The sequence below is a fragment of the Mustela putorius genome, unplaced genomic scaffold (genome assembly GCF_011764305.1).
Source record: "Mustela putorius furo isolate JIRA1106 unplaced genomic scaffold, ASM1176430v1.1 tig00003909_pilon_pilon_pilon, whole genome shotgun sequence".
In the NCBI taxonomy this organism is placed as follows: domain Eukaryota; kingdom Metazoa; phylum Chordata; class Mammalia; order Carnivora; family Mustelidae; genus Mustela; species Mustela putorius.
In genome coordinates this window covers 21,609,252-21,632,910 of record NW_025422057.1, presented here as the reverse complement: position 1 = coordinate 21,632,910, position 23,659 = coordinate 21,609,252, and positions in this window count along the sequence as shown.

Genomic DNA, 23,659 nt, shown 5'->3' with positions numbered 1-23,659 from the left:
AGTGCATAACAAGTTACTTACTGCACAAATCTGTACCTACCTTTCAGCCAAAGAAATAGAATGTTACTTATTGAGTTTAAGCCATCTATAAACTCTCTCAATATTTCATGTGATTATTTCCAAAACATATTCCTGGCCATCCAAAATACTGGAAACTATGGCATCAATGTCATCAAAGACAGGATTTCCAAATTGCTCGGAGGATACAAATGGCTAGTCACTCATGAAAATATATTGTATTACATCAAAACAGCCCCACATGATAAAACATTATAGCATTTATCTGAATTTGGGTATAAATTTAAAGTTCAGGTTAATGGTTTCCACCCTTAATACTAGGTAATGTGTTACCCACTTTGCACAAACTTTTTGTCTCCTTTTCTAAGGTAAGGAAATTATACCTCTGAGGAACTGGAATGGTTGAATAAGAAGCACACATGAAAACTAGGGTAGTTTGGATATAAACTCAGTCCTTCTGGCTCTAAATCTAGGTCTGTTTCTCTAGTATTACCAACTTTCTCATAGACATTTCAAAGCTTATGTTCTGTGGACATTCTGGACTATTTTCTAATATTGATTTGTTGTACATCTGTGTTTGAGGGCAAGCTAAATAACCTGTATAAACCTCAATTTGCTTAATGAAAAATAGAAATAATATCATAATATATATTTTGTTATTGGGTTATTCCAAATAGTAAATAAAATTATTGTGAAGTGCCCAGCCCAGTATCTCACACCAGCAAATACTCAATAAATGGCAGTTATTATTGTCTTTATTCTTAAAGAAGATGACTTGAAAATTCAAAAACAAGCAGTGTACAGATTCCTGAGTGGCTCAGTGGGTTAAGCCTCTGCCTTTGGCTCAGGTCATGAAACCAGGGTCCTGGGATCAAGTCCCACATCAGGGTCTTTGCTCCAAGCTCCCGCTGCTTTGTGCTTTCTCTCTCACTCTCTCTGATAAATAAATAAATGGAACCTTAAAAAAATGCAGAAACAAAGAGTGTATTTGAATTGTCTTTGTAAGAGGTAGAGTCTGCTCATGGGGTGAATGGTGTGGATGTCATATATAAAGGAGTGAACCTTTGTGAGTGCTGGGGAGTTAGGTTGACATAATTGAAATTATTTTTGGCCTCTGATCTTGTTTATTATATATTACATAATTCTCTATATGTATAATATAAAATTAAATATGCACATATTAATACATGCACATGTATATGCATGCATGTATTGTTCTTAAAGAGTAAATCTTGGTTCTTGCTTTTTCTTGCTTCAGCTCAGGACTAATCCAGGCCAGTTCAGGGGCATGGTGGATGACATGCTTGTCCCCTCAATGCAAAATGTTTCTAGTGGCAAACCTGCAAACTATTTGAAAATGAAATCTTTTTTTTTTTTTTTTTAAGATTTTATTTATTTATTTGACAGAGAGAAGGAGGGGCACAAGCCTCCTTCGGCAGGCAGAAGGAGAATCAGTCTCCCCACTGAGCAGGGAGCCAGACGTGGGACTGGATACCAGGACTCTGGGATCATGACCTAAGGCAGGCGTTTAACCAACTGAGCTGCCTAGGTGCCCCTGAAAATGGAATCTTAAAGTTAATTCTAATTTGTGTTTTGGATGCAAAACCTTTCATTTCCAGGCAGGCTGAGGAGACTGTGGAGCCCTCAAACAGTGAGTTGCTTGCAAAGAGCTCTAGGAGGAACAATCCCGTGCTATGGATAGTAAGAGTCGTGGTCTTTCCTGAGGGAAACTCTAAAAACAGCCCACACATGTAAAGCATTTGTTCATTCTCCAGCCCAGATAACCAGTGAGAGGAAGCTGGAGTCAACTCAGTGACATTTTAATACAGAACTTTACAAACTGGATATTGCTGACATCAACTTCCACAAACCCCTTGGGCCTTTCTTTCAACCAAACACAAATACTGAAGTGCACAAGAGCATATGAAGAGAAGTTGTTTGGAATATTTCTTTTTTAAAAGATTCTATCTATCTATCTATCATCTATCTATCTATCATTAATAAGTAATAACTGAGCTACCCAGGCACCCCTGGAATATTATTTCATGTGGGAAGCAAAGGAAGATTTATAAGGAGACATCTGACCTTCTCTAAGACACTTTTTGATATAATCTGTTTCACATTTTGCTCTTCCAAGAGAGGTCTTTGAAAATTTCTCGAGAATGGATGACAATGATGAAATTTGTTGAGATCACAGACCATTGCCAGGCTTTCTGCTACCTCAAGAGAAAGTGTGGTTAAGAGAAGCTTTTTCCCTATCACGGGAAGAATACTTTAACCAGAAGCATCAAGACTCAAAGTTCTATCTTTTTCATAAAACCTCTGCCTATCTCCCATCTCTTAACTTTGATCACACTTACTTGCTCTTGGAGCATATTCTAGTAACATTTGTCTTCTGCTTCTTAAATATACCAAAATTATGTCTCTATTGGATCTAAGCTTTATCTTCTTTCTAGGTTACCTTCCTCCTTCCCCTCTGTTTCATTTATTTCCATTATTCAAAATAATGCTCACATCTGAAGACAGAATATCTTGAAAGTCCAATATAAACTAAGTCCCCCTGTTTTTGATAGTGGTCTAGACTATTCCTTCATAAGAATTTGATACTGCATTTTGTGTTTGATGATTTAATATTTAGTCCCTCATTTCACTGGGAGTTAAGGAAGGCAAGAGTCTTATATCTTTTACTCATGAATGTAGTTGCAGGACCGAGCACAGTGGCCAGGTCAGAGGTATAATTAATGTTGTTTGAATCAATAAATGAATAGGTACCATTAGTTTTTACTTCCTAATTTTCCATTTTGTAGAATCAGTTTGTTATGATTGTCTTGTTACTACCCCCCCCAGCCCATATTTTGTAAGCTCCATGATAGCAAGGCTGAATTTTTAAGCCTTTTGGAGACAAGTACTATGCCTTTTTCACAAAGGACACCAATGGTATTTGTTGCTTGACATTTGAAGTGTTCTGACTATAAACTTTCAGTATCTCCTTGAGTAAGTTTACAAACATTATGGAGAGTTCTGTTTTTACTTAGGATGTTAAAAGCTGATGGAAACGCAACATGGGATGGCCACATTGAAAGAGATTGAATGGATGCTCGTGTGTGGGACTCCAGGATCCTGTGGTACAATATGAATTTATGCCAACTTCTAAAGCTGTCCGCCTGTCCGATCTACATGCCTAGTGGCAAAAGAAGCAATGATACAGGTATGAAACAATGAGAGTTTATTCTTCAGGAAACTATAATTCATGATTATTATGAAATTGAAATAGAGTTTGAGAAACACTTGGGTAAGATGTTGAGATCACATGAGGTCGAGGGTCAGATCTGGAGAGGCAGAGACCAAAAACAGCCAAGGTTTGCCAGGAGGCCCTAACCGCCAAGTTGGTGGCAAAGAAGACCCCTCCCCCAACTCCTGCACTTGACCTTTCATTTAAAGGCAGTTTCTATCTCTGGATTATGTGGATTTAATGAGGTACAGGTCAGTAATTCTGCTCTGTCTCCCTCAGGAGTGTTCCTCTGTTCTGAATAGTGATGAATCTGCTCAGCAATTTAACCAGGCATTTGCATGCCAATTGTTGGTCCAAAAAGCTCTGATGAAACTGTTGAAGAGAGATTTCCCCCCCTCATAAATATATTAAAACTAAAATAGGAGAAATGCTATGTCTATTCATATGAAGCTGAGATTTTTTGCTCAGTGATTTTAATGAATGCGTGGACTCACTTTAAGTTCCCCTTCCATGAATTGATTGCCAGATAAGAGCACTGACAAATCTCTGCAATATCCAGTTCCCCTGTTACACACACAAAAAAGGATTTCATTTCCATTCCCATTTGATTGGTGTAACATTCCAGTGCTCCATTAAGAAAATATAGAATCTGTATGCTTACAAACACCTCCCAACATTCTCGGACTTTTCTTCCTGGAAAACATTCTTTTTTGAAAAGACATTGTGCTTGGCTATCACCCACCCAGAGCTCCAAATAAAATGAGTAAATATGAACTTTAAAATAGTAGGAATGTCCATGGGGGCGCCTGGGTGGCTCAGTGGGTTAAGCCTCTGCCTTCAGCTCAGGTCATGATCTCAGGGTCCTGGGATCGAGCCCCACATTGGGCTCTCTGCTCAGCAGGGAGCCTTTCTTCTCTCTCTCTCTCTGCCTGCCTCTCTGCCTACTTGTGATCCCTGTCAAAAAAAAAAAAATATATATATATATATATATATATATATATATATATATATCAGTAGGAATGTCCAGAAGGGTAAAATTAAGTACTATTTGAAATCAATTTTGACCTGATCGTATACCAGAGTTTTCTGTATTTCTCTTATTGCTTCATTTCAAAGAAACTAGCATAAAACAGGCTTTGTTTCTCAAATACCCAGGGACATTGGGAAAAGATATATAGAACCAATATGGTGTCATATAAAGGCAAGAATGGAGGATCAAGTCCTTTTCTCTGGGATGTAATTGATTTATTCTCTGGAGACAGTTGCCTGGAAAGTCTCTACTAGTGCTAGAGCCTTGTTGATATTAACGAATTAGTACAATTAGAGAGCCACAGAACACTTGCCCAGAGCCACAAAACACATGTGCTCCCGGAAAGGCTCATCTGTCCACTGCTTTTTTTTTTTTTTTTAAAGATTTTATTTATTTATTTGACAGAGAGAGATTACATGTAGGCAGAGAGACAGGCAGAGAGAGAGGAGGAAGCAGGCTCCCTGCTGAGCAGAGAGCCCGATGTGGGACTCGATCCGAGGACTCTGGGATCATGACCTGAGCCGAAGGCAGCAGCTTAACCCACTGAGCCACCCAGGCGCCCCTCTTCTGTCCACTGCTTATCCTAGCATCAAACCAGTTTAGTCTTAGGCATGTTTATAGATATGTTACTTATTTTAAAATAATTCTTCCAGAAGATTAGCAAGTAGGTCACCTGCATTTTAAAAATACCTGTAACCTTAACAATCCTCTAAATTGGGACATTAAGTGCCTCTTCCATGAAGAGCAAAATGACAATCTCCTGTGATTTCAAAATTGGTAAAACAAATGAAAATCTAGCTTCAGTTCCTTTTATAATACAGGAAGAGCTACTTCTTTTTATTATGCGATTGTAACTCTGTCATATGTCCTATTTCAATTTTGCTTTGGTTCTCTGGAAGATCATTAGTGAGTTTTATGTCTCATGATCTTACAGTTCTTAAATGTAGACTTTTTTTGATCTCAGTTCTATTATTATTACTCATTATTGCTTAAGTCTTCCTTTTCCTTTGGAGATTATATTAGGTTTGCTTGAATTTTGTTTTTATTGTTTTAGTTTTTTTAGTTAGTAAGTTTTATCCTGTTTTGGTATTTGTATATTGTTTTAAACACACTTTAAGTGTTTTTTGAAAGCTCTTAATGAAAGAGGAGTAACTGATACTTATATATACACTGGGAATTTATAGAAAGCAAAATAAATTCACATAAAACTCAAAGTTCCAGTAAAGAGAGCATCACGCATAATACACTCCTTGTGTCTCACAATACTTTCAACACAAGAGGTACCACATTATTTGAATCAGACCACTTGGATATGAAGGGAAGGGAGAGAAAGCCCCAATTATACTAATTTGATGACTTTATAGAACCAACACATTGTCTTCAGAGGCATTATGCAAACTTATAATGCACAATGTAAACTACACCATTGGCTATTTTCTAAATCCTGCGGTGGAAGTGGGAAAGGCATGAAGCACTGGGATTTAGAGTCAGATGTCTTGGTTTGGGGACATCAGTTCTTTTACAGCTGTCTTCGAGACTGTTAATAAGGTACCTGACCTTTGTCAACTGCATTGTCCTTAGCTGTGAAATGGAGAGAGTCATAAAATCTGCATTCACTCTTGTGTTCAATCAACTGTGACTTAGTACTTATTAGTGCAGGTGAATTTCATTTCTTATCAGAAATGTTTTGATGTTTTTATAAAGATTTGGTTATTTCATTTTAGAGAGAGAGAATGCAAGTTGGGGGTGGGGGGTGGCTGGGTGGAGGGAAAGAATCTCAAGCAGACACCCCCTTAACTCAGAGCCTGGGACATGGCTCCGTCTCTGGATTCCAAGACCATGACACCAGTTGAAGCCAAGCAAGAGTTGGGTGCTCAACCAGCTGAATCACCCAGGCACCCCAGCTCACTTGATCTCTATGCTAGCCCTCTGATTTTGGTAAAAACAGTGGAAGGAACCTAGTGTTCAGGAAGAAAGCCGGGTTGAGTAACTGGACCAAGATAACAAGGCACAGGGGCTCAGGGGCTCTAAAATGATATTCAAAACCATGCTTTGGAAATGTAGAGTGTATGTGTGTTCCTTCAGCCAGCACCTCATCTGGGAAGTTTTTGTCTACCTCTTTCCTGGGGGCACACCTGCCCTTCCTTTGTGTTTCCCTAGCTGCACCCTGCTTCTAGCCTTACTGCAGGACAATCATCTATGTCTGTTTCCTCTCACTAGACCTTCATATGTTTGAAGGAAGGGACTGTATATAACCTTTGCACTATCAGCACCACTATTATAATAACTCAATCAACATTTGCTTAATGAGTAAATGAGTATGTGAATGAATTAATGTAATTTGCTTCATGTTTAGATTACTCCAAAGCAGACACCCATCTGTGTGAGACTGTCATAGGTGTAGCAGACTTGGCTGTTTTTCTTCCCAGTACCCCTTTGACTTTCATTCTCTCTTACATAACTTTTGTTTTACTTTGGTCAGTGATGTGGCAAACTCAAATATTCAATTTCCCAGTTTTTTTGAAGGTAAGAGAAGCCAAATGACAGTACTTTCCTAGGAAATGTAAGCAAATATCTACTGAGAATTTCTGGAAACAGTTTAGTTTTCTAAGGCAAGCATTACCATTACTTGTTGCCTCTTTCTTGTTTTCAATCTGAAATACTGACAAGAGCCAAAAGGAGAAGACTATTGGCAAGGTGAGAAAGAAATCCCTGAACTAAGTTATAGGAAAATAGAAGGAGCCTGGTTCTTTGAGCAGCTGCACAAGCCCAGGATTACCTTCCTCTGGGTTTTCATTACATGACGAATATCAATAATCTCCATTTGGCTAAGCCATTATAATAAGTTTTCTGTTACATACAGTCTAATAAAATCCATAACTGACAGCATCTAAAAGATTGCTTGAACTAATTGCACTGGAGAGAACAAATAAATGCATGTGTGACTATGGCAGTGAACAGGAAATTTTCTATTTTGTTTCCAAAACTTAATTAGTATAGGACTCAGGATCCATTTCTAGGAAGAACTGATAAATTTTGCAGCGCACTTTGCTAGGATTAAGTGATCATTTCTGTGAAGTTCTTGAATGCAGCATGCCCATGGACTGTTATGCCGGATATGGCTAATATCCTCTGGTAAGATTTTGTCTTTTAAATATGCACAAATTCATGTCCAGCCCCAGCTCCTACTTGAAGGAGAGATATGTATGGAAGAAAGCAACATTGGACTAAAAAGTAAAAGTCATCTGTTACAGACTAAGTTTTTGTCACTTGATGGCCAAGTTATGTAATTTTTAAATGAGTTTAAAATCACTGAGGAAAGCAGCCACCACCTGTCACCCATTTTCCACTGCAATTGAGACCTTAGCCTGAAATTAAAACTCCTCTGTTTCCTCATTTACCCTTCCAACTGCTGCCTACTGAGACTCATGGAATTGGCATCTTAAAGGAACCCACACATCCCTTCACACTCTTGAAAACCACAGCCAACCACCCCTGCTTTCTCGCAATTGTTCCCAGGACTGCTTGTCTTGAGCTGTCACCATTATTCACACAACACCCCCACTGAGTAGGGATCAAGAGAGTGAATTGTCTGAGCTTGCTCATGAGTAAGTTGAGTTATAAACTCAGGAAAATTGAGTTTTGTAAAGAGAGAGAGCCCAGGGTTTAACAGATTGTATTTCTGAGAAGATTTGGAGACGACTGAATTCTCTTTGCTCATCATTTGGTGAATGATCAAAACATCCTCTGGGAAGATGTCCCCATAGAGGCAGTAATTGCTATGGTCATCCTTCCTCCCCATCACCATCTGGAGATCCCATGCTTTCAACCACACAACATATGTAAGGACATGCTCTCAATGGTAAATATCATGACAATTATAACTGTAAATCAGATTGTTGCTGGGGCCTCTGACCCTAAAGATCTAGGCAAAATTGCCTTAAATATAGGACACACACAATTCCATGGCCTGTGGGGGTCCAGAGACCCCCAAAAGATTTCTGTGAATTTCATGGGGGCTTCAGTTTCCTTGACCTCTCTTGCTTCTTGGGGCTGCTATCTTTGTTTGCTTCCTAGATACTGATCCAGATTTTAAATTCAATCCTCCAATGCGTTTGCCATCAATGGCACAACTGCACAGTTCACTCGCTTTTTTTTAACATAGGGGTCATGAAGAAATCATCAATTATGTGACAAACCATATAGTAATCAATTCAATGGCTTTCATTAGACATTTTCCCCCTGTAGTCCTTTTTAGCACCCTACAACCCAGAACCCAGACCCTCCTCTGACAACTTCTCCTTTGTCTTGGGTAGTCAACTTTTCACTTTGCCCTGGACTCACCATCAGAGGATATACTTGGATAAGAACACAATAGTCATGCATCATCAGATCTTCAACAATGAAGAGACTCTGAAATCCTGGCTCTGTGTGTGTGTGTGTAATAGGTATATCAGTAAGGATCTTTCCATTCATAATAGTCTGTGAGTTTTAGAAATTATGATCAATAAGGTACCAGATATTCTAATACACTGGCATCCAAACCACTTTTGCTAGATTAACTTTTTCCTTTGGAATGACATCAAATCTATATTCAGACCAAAGTCTTAACATTAGTCCAACCACTGGAATTCTTCTGAAACTTGAGTGTTTTTACAGTACCCTACCTCAGCATAATATGGAAGTGCAGAGAATTTGAAATTATGTCTTATTGGGTTGGCATGCATTGTTGAGACATAAGTCATTTTTCTATATCCTAAACTGGTACACATATAGTCTGCTTTAAGAAAATATCCAGCCCAAATCCCTAAGTTTACACCCTGAGAAAGATTGTATTTCTGAGATTTGGAGAGAAAGCTGAGAAAGCTGATACATAGCAGATATAATACCTTTCTCCTCATTATCAAGAATATTTATGATTTATTACACAATAAAGATTATAACTATATATAACATGAACATGTTAATGTAGCCAAATATAACATAAAACAACAATTTTAGCACCTACTCCATGCTAGGCATTTTTTTAAGCTTTCATAGGAAATATCTCAGATAATGTCACAATCCAATGAAATCAGTACTTTTATCATCCCTACCTGTTTTACTTTCAAGGATTCAAAGCCTGAGTTTTAATCCTTATGCTGTGTCCCACTCTTTTTTTTTTTAAATTTAAATTCCATTCTAGTTAATGTAGAATATTGTATTAGTTTCAAGTGTACAATATACCGATTCAGTAATTCTATGTATTACTCAGTGCTCATTGCAAAAAGTGTAATAGTAATCCCCTTCACCTAATTCATCCATTCTGCCCCCACCACCTCCCCTCTGGTAACTGTCAGTTCCTTCTCTGTAGTTAAGAGTCTGTTCTTGAGTTTGCCTTTTTTTTTTCCTTTGTTCATTTGTTTTGTTTCTTAAATGCAGCATACAAGTGAGATAATATGGTATTTGTCTTTCTCTGACTGACTTATTTCACTTAGAATTATACTCTCCAGATCCAATCATGTTGTTGGCAATGGCAAGATTTTACTGTTTTATGGGTGAGTAATATTCCATTTACATATTACATCTTTTTTATCTGTTCTTTAGTCTATGGACACTTGACTTTAGGCTGATTCCAAATTTGGTTTTTGTACAGATGCTGTAATAAACTTTTGTGATAAATGTGTCTTTTTGAATTAGCATGTTTATATTATTTGGGTAAATGCCCAGTAGTGGAATTGATGGATCATAGGTTAGTTCTATTTTTAACTTTTTGAGGATCCTCCATACTTTTCCCACAGTGGCTACACCAGTTTGCTTTCCCACTAACAGTACATGAGCATTCCTTTTTCCCGACATCCTTGTCAACACTTGCTTCCTATTTTTCAGATTAGGAAACTGAGGCTCAGAGATATTAGATCAATACAGCCATAAATGAAAATGTGCAGAACTGAGATTTGAATACAGATTTGTATGAATCTCTACAGTACAGCTAACATTTCTAAAATTTGGTTTGCATGGATTTTTAATGAATATAGCTATTGAATAAAAGTGGCTCATATGGTTAGATGAAATTTTAATAGTTAAGGGAATTAATGAATTGAGTCAATATAGGGGTTGTAGGTTCAAACAAAGCCAAAAAGTATGTTTCCAACATATCCATTTCAATAATCTTTGCAACCATTGAATACTCAGACCAGATGAGTTCCTTATCCAAAGTGAATAAATAGTAGGTGTTCAACACTTACAAGCTTCTTGATTGTTATAACCAATCATTAGCAACTGCCCCACCCACAACTCCAGCATCAACTGCACTACTCAAGTGGGGAAGCTATTGTAATGTTAACAGTCCATCTGTTCACTTGAGAAAAAAGAATCTATCTGCTCCCAGTCTGATGTGTGTTGCTGTTACAACTTTAAATACAGAACCAGAGGTAGGCTCTGGTATTTCCCTCACTCTTTCTGGCATTTCCAGATGAAGAGAGATCCTAAAACAGACTATAATAAAGTTCATTATCCATCTGCATTTCAGATGCAATACACATTACTTAGGAACTCCATGCAAATCTCCAAGTGTGGCTTCATTAGGTAGTGTTATTATCTGAGAAGAAGAGTGTCCCAGTGACTAATAAATTATATCCAAAAGGTAGAGGTTACTCTACTGTGACCGTGTCTTATTTTCTAAAGCCTTTACTCCACACTGGCCCTACTCCTCTGCTGCATTTGGTTGGGTAAATATTCTTCCCTTTTTGTGTTCCCTTTGGAACATAAGCATTGTGTGTGAATGTGTTTTTTGGAATAAAAATTATTCAGTGTTCCATTAATGAGATAATGTATTTATGTGTTATGACAATAAACACAGCTGCAAAATGGACCATAAAGAAAGAGATGACTTGCAGATTTCTCTGCCCAATGTGTCAACTGTAATTGAGAAATAAATTAAATGATCCATCTGTTTCCCATCATCTACTTCTTTATTTTTGTCAGTATCCATGGTTTTTAAAACCAGTCAGAATTATTTATACTAATTACTCACGAAAAAAAAGAAAATCCATATAGAAATTAAATGACTTTGTAATGCAATTTTGCCAACCCTTAACATACTGTGCTTCTTTCCAACTCTCAAATCTAATGACTATGATGAACTCTCTCTCCTTATTAATAGTTTTCACTTTATCATGCCAATACTATTGAATTTTCTCTTTATTACTGTCTTATAGGCACTGCTAAAATAATGTATCATATAATAGACTTAACAGTAATCTAATCTATTACCCCAGTAATGCTTGCCAAGGAAAAAGAAAACAAACAAACAAGGAATAAAAATAAAATAAGCAAGTGAGCAAAAAACCCATCTAATTCAGGTTACAATGGCAAGATTCAATCTGCTCACTAATAATATTCATAGGTTGGGGTTAAAATAGCCAACAGCCACTGGACCTAATTAAATATAATTGTACTATTTTTCCCCCTATTTCAATGTTATAATTATTCCACTGGAAAACCACAAATCAGTTCTGGAGAAAGCAGAAAAATCTTCTTTGTTTTCTCAAACATTTTCATGTTCATGCCTCTCCGCTCTAGAACCTTTGTTTGCTTGAGTTTCCCTGAGATAATCCTATATAGTATTTGTAGTGTTTGGGGTGAGAAGGAAGGGAATAAAAATGGGAAACTCTCCTTTAAAAGGCCTTCATTGGCATCATTTCCTTTTTCTTTTATTACAAATGAAATCTGTGTCCACCATTAAAAAGGAGTGAAGAACTAGAACATATAGAAAACCAAAAAGAAAAGAAACAGAAATCATCTATACCCTAATTACACAAGTAGAACCACTGCTAATTCTTGTTTATTCTGGTTGCATTTATCATCGATGCATTTTACACATATTTTTTTTTAATTGAGATGCTGTGAGATTGTTTTATAATCTATTTTTCTCAATTAACAAGATGGTACATCTTCCCATGTCTATACATATAGATTTATATCATCATTTTAATGGTTGCATAGATATAAGTTATGTGCCAATTTTCCATTGCTATATAGAGTTTAAACTTTGAACAACCCAGGAGTTAAGGGCATTGACCCCCATTCAGTCAAATATCTGCATATAAATTTTGAATCCCCCAAAACTTAACTACTAGTAGCCTAGTGTTAACTGGAAGCCTTACTGATAACATAAAAAAGTCGATTAATATATATTTTGTGTTATATGTATCATATACTGTATTCTTACAATAAAGCCAGCTAGAAATAGTGTTATTAAGGAAATAATAAGAAAGAGAAAATACATTTATGATACTGTACTCTATCAGAAAAAATAATATGCATATAAGTGTTCCCATGCAGTTCAATCCTGTATTGTTCAAAGGTCAACTGTATTAGCTATGCGGGTATGGCCAGTGTATTTGGTTCAGTTTCTTTCTGATTGCTCTCCTGTAGTCTAGTGGGATGACTGATAGAGGATTTCCCTCTAAAGTGAGGATGCTTTGACTCATGTTAGAAATGCTATGGATCAGTGACAGCAATTCTTCTATCCCAATCCAAGAAGTCACTTTTCCCCCTAGATTTTTGGAATTATAATTGACAAAGAAAAATTATATATTTGGGGGGTGTATACCTTGGTGTTATGATATCACACACGCACAACATTGTGAATTAATTATCACCACGATCAGGCTAATTAACCATCTGTCACTTCACGAAGTTACCATTTTTCTTTCTGTTTTTGTGATGAGAACCCTGAAGAAATATATTCTTAAAACTTTCAGAAGTACAATACAGTATTGTTAACTAAAGCCACATCACTATACAGAGTTTCAGTCATGCAAGATGACTAACTTCTAGAAGTCACTCTTAAAAAAAAAAACAAAACTGGATAAACAGAAGCAAAGCTATTTTTAAGCGTATTAGGGTATTTTTGAGTTTGAGTTTCCATGTCTCTAATCTTGACATTTCCCATTGTTGCACAAGCCAACTCCTCTGCCTAGCTAGGGTCTTGAGATTTCTGACTGTGACAGGGGTTATTGTGATGGTTGTAGGGGAGGCAAGTAAAGCCACTTTCTATTTACCATCATGCCTCCGCCCTAACAGCCGCTCTTACCTCAGCCTGGGATGTCCTGCAGAAGAGCTTTTCCACTCAGGATGTGTGTGGTTTTTTATTTGTTATTTTACTTATTTTTATCTGTTATAATGGAATCATAGTAGTCCCTACCTTATGAGACATTTATAACAAATAAAGGAATTCATAAAACACTTACTAAGGTGTCCTGCCTCTTACCAAGTACTTGAAACCTGTTTATTCTCATTGATCAAGCCCCAAATATTCCCATCCTTCAAATTTCAGCTCAACTATCTCCTTTAGTAAACATTTCCTATACCCTCAGGTGGATATGAGCATTCTCTCTTTTGACCTCCTGTTTCCCTAGTATTTCTCATTTTATAAAGGACTGTAATTAAATATGTTCATTTCCCTTGCAAGACCATATAACTCTTAAGAAGCAAGCTATCTCCTTGTTTTTGTTTATGACTGGCTGAGTAGCATCCTCATCACCACGACACACACACATACACACACACACGTTTGCTCCTTAATTCCGTAAATTTATGAATCTTACCTCATATGGAAAAATGGGTTTTGCAGATGTAGTTAAGCTAAAGATCTTGAGATGGGGAGAAACACTGGATTATCCAGGTAGGTATGATTTAACCATAAGGATCCTTAGAAATGGGAGGCAGAGGGAGATCAGAGTGAGACTTGCGATAGAAGACAGAAAGTAAGGACAGAATTACATAGTAATGAGCCAAAGAATGCCAGCAGCTTCTGAAAATGGAAGAGGAAGAATAAGATTCTCCTTTGGAGCCTCCAGTGAGAACCAGCCCTGCTGACACCTTGATTTTAGCTCCATAAGATTCATTTCAGATTTTGAGCTCCAGAATGATAAAAAATTACATTTGTGGGGCACCTGGGTAGCTCAGTCAGCTAAGTGTCTGCCTTTGGCTCATGTCATGATCCCAGGATCCTGGGATCAAGTGCTGCATTGAGCTCTCTGCTCAGTGGGGAGCCTGTTTCTCCCTCTGCCTCACTCTCTCAATCTCTCTCTCTCTCTCTCTCTCTCTCACATGAATAAATAAACAGAATCTTTAAAAAAACACTTTTGTGTTATTTTAAGCCAGTAAGTTTGTGGTAATTTGCTACAGTAGTGATAGGAAACTAATGTACCATCCAATAGGATGCTTAGCACATTATAGATGTTTAAGAAAGATTTAATGAATAAATTAATTACAAATAACACACAAACAAGAAGAGTCCATTTAATCATGTCAATTGAGGTCTTAATCAGTTCATAGGGAAAAAAGAATATACCAGTTTCAGAGCTATGCTTTTCCCCTAGGAAATAAAACACATTTTAAAATTGTGGAAGTTAAATTACAATTCAGTTTCACGAGCTCTATTGCTTAGAAGTCAGGGTGGATTCTACTACGGTACTTAATTAATACAACAGGAAAATATAAATCATGACAAATGAGAAGATACTGACTAGTTTTGTTCACTTTATTTTATTTTAATGGTACCACAGATCCCTAGAAAATGTGACAATTGATTCTGTGCCATGATTATGAAATATACCTCAGCTCTAAGGAGCCAAACCTTGACCGAAAAAGCATTCAAGTAGTGTCCAACCATGGCTCTCCCCAATCCCTTCTCTGCTTTCTGATTTAAATATCTCTTCAGGATATGCCTGCACAGAATAAGCACCACATGAAGATGGCAACTTAGAAAGAGTTACATAGAACAGCTTCTGCCTTATGATGTATAATTTATAAGAGAGGCTCCTCATTCATCCACGTGGAGATGTAGAACTCTGAGCGCAAGTCACTGCCAATTTCTGAAGCTAGCCCTGACAGTATTTCAGAGTAAAAACTAGGATGATGTTTACTGCACAGAAATGGAATTGACCAAATTTTTCTTTCTGTCCTGCAATTCTCCTTCTCCCTCCCTCCTTCATGAGATTTGTTTTCTCTGGAGTCACACAGGCAGCCAATCACCAAGGGCCTGAGAGCCTATCATTTACATCCTATGCAGCACTGTCGAGATTCGAAACAGAAAAGTCTGCCATGCATGCATTAAAAGTCTGGGCAGGTCAGTTTGCAAGCATATGGTAGGAATGAAAGATACTTTAAGGATAGAATCTATGTTCTGAAGGTTGTTCTATTGTTCTAAGAATATCTGAAGATGCCAGTATATCCTTTCCTAAGCATTAAATCTATGAAGTAGCTATCCAAGTGATCAGTGTTCTCTGTCAACTTAGGCCAGGCCCACAAATCACAGGGCTTCCACGCTCCAGGCAAAGTTCTTCTTTCTCACTAAGTGTAAAGATCTCTTGGTCAAATCCCTGAGCTGAGAATCAATAAACCTACATTCCATTCCTGACTGTTGTCATTAATGAAGATGCTTTTGGCTACAAATAATGGAGAACTCAACACCACTGGCTTAAACAATGAACACATTTATCATGTGAAGAGTTTGGCAGTTCAAGGATTATTAAGACAGAATCTCCTTACAACTGTGCTCTATCTCTGCTCTCCAATCTCACTGTGTTCCCTTTATCCGTCATGCAAGCTCCTCCAGCGGTCACAGACCATTAGAGTTTCATGTATCACCCAGGTAGGAAAAGATCTAACCAAAGAAATGCTACAGTCTCTTACCTTGTGTTTCTTTTTAAGGGAAAGACATTTTACTCAGAGCTCCCTCCAGAAGATTGCTCATCTTTTCATCTGTCACATGAATACCCTTAAACTAATCAGAGGAGAAAAGAGAAAAGAAAAAAGATGGCTAATTTGGCTTAAACAAACCAATATTTCCTCCCTTAATCACATGTGGAGAAGTTAACACCCAGGACTGATTCTCAGGTAGGAAAATAGAGTGGTTATTATACTATGTCATTAACTAGTTGTACAAATTAATATAAAAAGTCTTATATAAAATTTAAATATATATAATGGAAGCATAATTCCTTTCTGATATGAACTCATCTAATTCAACAGATGTTTATCTAGTGTACCTGCTAAGTATAGGTAACTGACATACATCTGCAAAGGCATCAGAGTTTCTACTCTTAAGAATTATAGGTGTTTATGGGGTGCCTGGGTGACGCAGTTGGTTAAGTAAGCATCAAACTCTTGGTTTTGGCTCAGGTTGTGATCTCAGGGTTGTGAGATTGAGCCCCATGTGGGCCTCCATGCTGAGTGTGGAGTCTGTTTGAGATTCTCTCTCCCTCTCCCATTTGTCCTTTCTCTCACTCTCTAAAATAACTAAATGAATCTTTAAAAAGAAAAGAATAATATGTGTGGAGAATCTAAGAGAAGGACAAGAACAGTTATAAGACAGGATCATATTAAGCCATACAAGAAATTTAAAACCCAATTTAACCTAAATTGGAGGATATCTAGTTCAGGTACTCAAAAGAGTCAATGAGTCAAGAGAGATTTCGTAGAGGCAATAGCATTTTAGGTAGCGCGTCAAGGTTGGGTAGGCTTCAACAGGTTGAGATGGTAAGGGATGGTCCTTTATGTGAAAGAACAGCATAAGTGGGACAGGAAGTTGTATCTGCCTCTTAGCATCAGGCTATTAGATTCTTGATAAAAATACACTTATTTTCTGTAGAAATACCTGTCCCACTCATATGCTTTTTGAAATGAGATAGCTTCACACACCCTTTGCTCTAGGAGTGTAAGTGGCCACAGGCATGTGATCTAAGCTCACTATTCTATTTTCCTATCCATAATACTGGTTCTGATCCAATCAGAACTAATCCTGGGGGGCGCCTGGGTGGCTCAGTGGGTTAAGCCGCTGCCTTCAGCTCAGGTCATGATCTCAGGGTCCTGGGATCGAGTCCCGTATCGGGCTCTCTGCTCAGCAGGGAGCCTGCTTCCCTTCCTTTCTCTCTGCCTTCCTCTCTCTCTGCCTGCCTCTCCATCTGCTTGTGATTTCTCTCTGTCAAATAAATAAATAAATAAGTAAATCTTTAAAAAAAAAAAAAAGAACTAATCCTGGGATTTTTTTTTAATTATTAAAAAAATTGACATTTTTGCCACTGAATTTGAACACAGGGGTATACAGACCTAAAAAATCTTACAGAAATTTCACCATTACGAAAAGACTGAATGCACAGAGTCAGAAGATACTGATAGATCTGATCACACCATTTGATCCCCTAGTTTAATCCAGGTGACTAGTCTCTTCCATTATTTGGGTCAGAAATGTGTTCTTTTCACCAGGATCTTTTTAAAAATTTTGTATCTGAAAATCTGATTTAAGTCAGATATTCAATCACTTAAATCATAATGGATCCAACTGATTATTGAACAATGTGTAACACTTTTGGATTTGGGGTTTTGGAGAAAAATGCCAGGTTAGAAAAGAGAAAATTGTCTGGAGAACAAAAAATTCTCTGCAATTGACATCTTCATCCAGTGTGGGCCTACACTTCACATTCCCATGAAAAACAATCTAGAAGAGAAGAAACTCTTTTATGACTAAAGATGCTGAAAAATCATTTGCTACTTTTCTTGTAGGGGAGTAGAATTGAATTCTATCTTGTTGAATCCAGTGTGGTATTAGTGATGTTCTTTACCAAATGTATATGGTGAAGGGATGTTCTGAGGCATCCAAAGCTAGGTCATTATAAGCCCTATAGCTTCTGTTTAGGTGTCTTAAAAAATTCATTGAAAATGCTAAGCTTGCTAGTAAGAAATCCAAACTTGAAAATCCATGCTGAAAAAGAAAAAAAAAAGTAAATATTTAGCCCAAGTCTCCCACATGAGCCCAGAATTCCAGCCATCCACATCCAGGTACAAGAAATGTGAATGAAACCATTTTGGACCCTGCATACCATCTCATTCTGCCCATGACTATAATCCATTGACCTATGTGAGTGTTATGTCAACAGAAGTATCACACCCCAATCCTTGCTTAAAGTCCTGCTTATTGGAATAGGATTTGGTACCTAGAGGTGGGGCGCTTCTGTAACAAAACCTTACAAAATCTAACATTAAAATAGGACCAGGCAGCAGCAGGCATGGTGCAAAAGTCTCAGGCAGACTGAAAATGAAGGGTGGGGAAAAAAATGCTAAACTTGTAATATGGTGGCAGAAAGTTTGACAACATTGCCACCTGGGATGAAATGGAAAATATAAACTGGTGATAAACTGGTGATAAACTGGTGATTTGGCTAAGATGATACCTAAATATATCATTGAAAGTGCTATCTGGTCTCTTTTAGTGACAGATGGTAAAATATGGCTATCTATCTATCTATCTATATATCCGTCTAGGAGATTTTAAACAGAGTTATTTAGACTTTAGTCAAACTTTATATAAATGAACCCAGTTTTTCTGGATTCAAAAATAAAACTATTTTTCATTACCAGGCTGTCCAGAAAGCAAATACCTCTCAAAGTAAGAAATGACATCAAGATAAATAACATCTAAAAGTGTTAAAACCTAGGCCCTTTGTTACGATTTCAAAAGGATTTAAAGCTATGTTTCATAGACCCTCTTAACAAGATAAAGAGGCTTTTAAGAACCTTAAGCACCTTATCTCTAACATTCCAGCTCTCAGCTTAACCAGAGAGGAACCTGCCTTGGAGAGATTTGCAGGTATGACTTCTAATGAACTAACCCAAAACATTCAGAAGAATCTCATGAAGATTTTAAGATAATTTCAATTAAGAAAAAAAAATAAAAGAAAAGAATGATTCACAGAAATGAACTAGGAGCAAGAAGGTAGATCCAAAAGCTGCAGAGAAGCATTCTCAGGTGGTAGAATTGAACCCTAATCAAGGAATGGACACCGTGTTTCCAGCTGGATTTTGGAACCACTCTGGGCCAATGACTGCTATTTTCATCTTACTGTACTCCTTAAAAACAAAACATAAAACAAAACAAAACAAAAACCCAGGATTGTATATTTCAGCTCTTATTCTTTGCAGGACTCTAAAGTTCCTTTTCCTCTCCCCAAGAAGAGTCAATTGTATTGGTCAGGGCTGTGGCCAGTGGAGAAGGATTTTGGAATCAGAAACCTTTTGTTTCCATATTAGCTTCTCTATGCACCAGCCCTGTCAGTCAGGGAAACTTTCACTTGAATGATAATGCTACTGAAAGGGAAATAATAAGACCTATCTTTGTAGAAGTATCAGGAGGACTAAAAGAAATACAACCCATAAATGTGCCTAGTTGGCACATTGCCTGTCCCATAGTAGGTATTCAGTAGATACTAACTTGAATCAGAGATGGAAAGAGTGCTCCATAAGTCAGATTCCACTAAATCTTTGGCAACATAGACATTTGAATTTTCATCACTTTTCCTCTTCTTCATGGGATTTAAGGACGGACGTAAATGCTTTTCTGATTGATGAACCATAACACCCAATCTTAGTGACTCAATGTTTCCCATACTTAGGTTACCATTACTGTAGAACTCTTGCCTAATTCTGAGAAGCTTAGTTTTAACAACCTAACTCTTTAGGGGAGGAGGGAATCTGAGAAAATAAATAGGACCTGCTGTTAACATAAGCATGCCTTTCCAGGGATGGGCAATTTTCCTTGACACAGAAAAGTGTAGCCTTCCGAGAGGGGTTGCTGGAATTTATGCATTGCCTATTGGCATCCTATGATAAGCAAACTGAATGTTGCAAATAGAACTATGAATTCTGAATAAGAATGAACCCCGCACCCCCCCCCACAATAAAACCGTTTACAATAGGTTTCTTGGGTTAAATCACTTTAGGATTCACTCCTTCTAGAAGCATCACCCTGAGCACAAACACTTTACATGCAAAAATAAGTTCTGCTATATGTATTTTTAGTATCTATCTATGGAAACTAGAACCTGGAAACTGTTAACGCTAGAAAGCTTTTCACAAGTAATACCTATTAGTATTCCAAAGAATTAACCCATAGGGTAAATATTCACAAAATGAAAAATCTATGCTGATAGTACACAGTAGACAAAACATAAGAGCAATCAATGCAACCGTACTTAGTTGTGAGACATGTCTTTTATTTCAACTGGGTTGAAATTTAGGAAAAAATACTGTTTCCTATACTACTAGCTTCATTTGTATAGAAGCAGTGCCTTTGAGAGGCACAAAAGATCTAAGCATCTATTTAAACCAGTGTAAGAAAACAAAAGCCAAGTAAGGGTCATTGATTCGTCTGAAGTTTATAACCTGAGCCTCTGAGAGAGCCAGAACTAGGAGTCAGATCTCCTGACTCCAACCAAGGGGAATATCATGTAGTGATTATGCTTCTCAAATGTAAATCCCAAGTTCTGTGTTCTTACATATATAATTTATTCTTTATAAACCTCAGTGAATTCATTTGTGAATTGAGGATAGTAATCTTAGTGCACTGACCATAGAATCATTATGTGGACTGAAAGACACAATAACTTGCAAGAATACTTTGCTCAATTCCTAAGTTTTAACAGGTACATTTACTAGTGATTATTATTTCATTAACAAGCTTCTTGTTTTTCTACCACATGATGTTTTATAGAATATTTTATTTCAGCAATTTATTTTCCTATTGTTAAACACATCACTTTTTCATGTATTGCTCTGATGTCCCTTCTTCTAGCTATCAAGAAAAATAAGTTGAATTTTCTGATGTTGTCATTTGGCAGTCTGGAAAGGACTGATTGAAACCAGAAACCCTGGGTTCCCATCCAAAATCCACCATCTGCAAGCTCTGTAACTTGGGCAAACATTTAATTTTTTGAAGGTTAAATGTCCCATAAGAGAGAATAAAAAGTTTACCTAATTAAATATGATACTACTTATGAGTGTGTCTATCATAATGGGCCAGATGTTGAATATACAATCTATGCCATCACACAAGGCTCCATTCTTAGAAGGGTCCTACACTTGGTTTTTATGAAGTGCTGTTGCTTACTTCAAATTCTTGATAGTTTTGAATAAATGAGCCCACATTTTTATTTTTAACCTCTCAAATGATTTAGCTGGTCCTGGTAGCATATTTTCTCTCACATATTAGGTATTTGATAAATATTAGTTTTAATCAGGGGATAAATTATTAACATATTCTAATTACTTTTTGACAACACAGATGACTCTTTGAGTGTTCACTGTCTCTATCCCTTTTATGAGATTTAAAATCCCTTTGAAAGCTTTTGAAATGTATTAAAATGTTGTTTATTTTTAGTGATTTAATTGTCCTTTCAATTACTTAAAGTGATTAGAGAAAGCTTTCCTATTATCATGAGATCTGATTTTTAGTAAACTATTAAACTTGTAGGTGGTGAGTTGAGAATACAGTTGGGCCCTCCCTTATCATCAACCCATCCTCTTGATCATGGGCAACAAACTTTTACATGGCACATAGAAGATACATGGTCTGTTGAGAAGGTGAAATTCCTACATTGTTATTTAGTGACTCCTTGATGATTCAGTTATAAATACCTAGTGAGAATAACAAAGATCTGCTTATCCCAGCATTTCCCAGTATTTTACAAAGTACTCGTCCCATAAACAACAAACAAGCAAACAAATCTTCCAAATGAAAGTCACGTATAGTGACTTATTAATCCTTATTAATATAAGGATTTCCTTATATTAATCCCTACATTGAAAGTCCCCTTATGTGTGACACAGATGAAAAAACTGTGGTTTGAACCATACCTACTAGACTTTGGTTGAATACACATTAATTGTAGTTATTTAATTCTAGATATTTTAAAGATTTTATTTATTTATTTGAGTGAGAGAGAGAGAGCATGAAAGGGGCAGGGTTAGAGGGAGAAGCAGACTCTCTGCTGAGCAGGGAGCCTGATGTGGGACTTGATCCTGGGACTCCAGAAACATAACCTGAGCTGATGGCTGTTGCCCAACCAACTGAGCCACCTGGGCACCCAATTCTAGATATTTTAAATTAAAAACTATTAATATGAGAAACAAACCTAGAATAATAGAGTGAGAATTGCCAAAAACAAGATTTCCATAACACCAATCAGAACACTGGTAAAATTTGGCAAGTCAAATTTTCAGAACTCCAGAAATTAACCAGTATTACAGCAATCTGAGGAGCCCTTGTTTAAGAAAAATGGCTAACTCTCAGAAAGAACAAAACAATGTGCAGTATTGTAACTCGCTCTCCTCCCATACCCCTCTCCACAGGTCCAAGGTAAACTTGAAAACTAGTAGCTTCAGAAACAATGGAGACTATGAAAATCAGCAGCCTAACAACCAACTGAGGGGGTAGAATAGATTTGGTAGTACTACACAAAATTGTCATCCCTAAGAACCTGTCACAAGTTGACTTTTTGGAAACTCATTGAAAAAGTTCCATTCATAGGGCTAGTCTTGTTCTCAGAGCTTTCTCATGGAGGAAAGCCTTATCTCTAATATGTTTGTTGAAAACAAGTAGCAGCAATTGTTCAACATTGTGGCTACTTGAAATGGTGAATAAATTGGGTCAAAGAAGCTAGATCATAAACTTAGAATGAAAATCTGGAGAATGAGATGTCTACTGATTAAAAAAAAACAAAAAAACAAAAAAACTCTGACATATTCCTAGGGATCTAGAAGGCCAAAAACATATATAAAGATTTGCTCATCCACAGGGGAAAAAAAAAATTTAAGGAAGCTCAAATCTTTCATCTCTGGCTGACCTTCAGACCCTGCATAAGAAATGGATGAAGATTAATGCAGAGATTTAAACTTCTGGAATCCTGAAGGTGTATCTTAACACACACAGAAGCCAGCAGCAAAGGGTGGGAGATTTTCTGGTTCAAGGATTTCAATGCAATCTCTGTTCAGTTCTTAGCCAACTGTTAAGATTCCTAAGCAGAGATTTCAATGGCCACACATGACAAGAATACAGAATATACAAAAAGGTATGAAGTGTGTGGAGCGTGTGGAATTGAATATTTCCCTTTCCATACCTTAATTAGGGTTTGCTGAAATTGTTTCTCTTCAGGGAAAGTGAGAAAGGAACACTCTGGGAATATTTTTAAATGATTACTTTTATTGTACTTCTGATGGAAACACAGAAAATTTTACTCTGGTCTTCACTGTGAGAACGTGGTTACACTCCTGGAGGTAAAATACAAAAGTGAGTAACTCCTCAAGACTGAGCCCCCAGGGGTCTCTAACTCTCAAGCCAGTCCATGCTTAACCTCCAGAAATTTGTCAATTACCATTTAAGTTTTCCCATAAACTTCTGCCTCCTGCAATTTCAATTCCTAGTATGCTTCAACACCCTGTATTTATCTTTCTCTCCAGTTTCTGGGCCATTTGTTTGTTCTGAGACTTGAGGTCTCTGATGCATTTAGCAGTTGCTGATTTTCAGTTTGTTCACCTTTTTCTTGTTGTAGGATGGA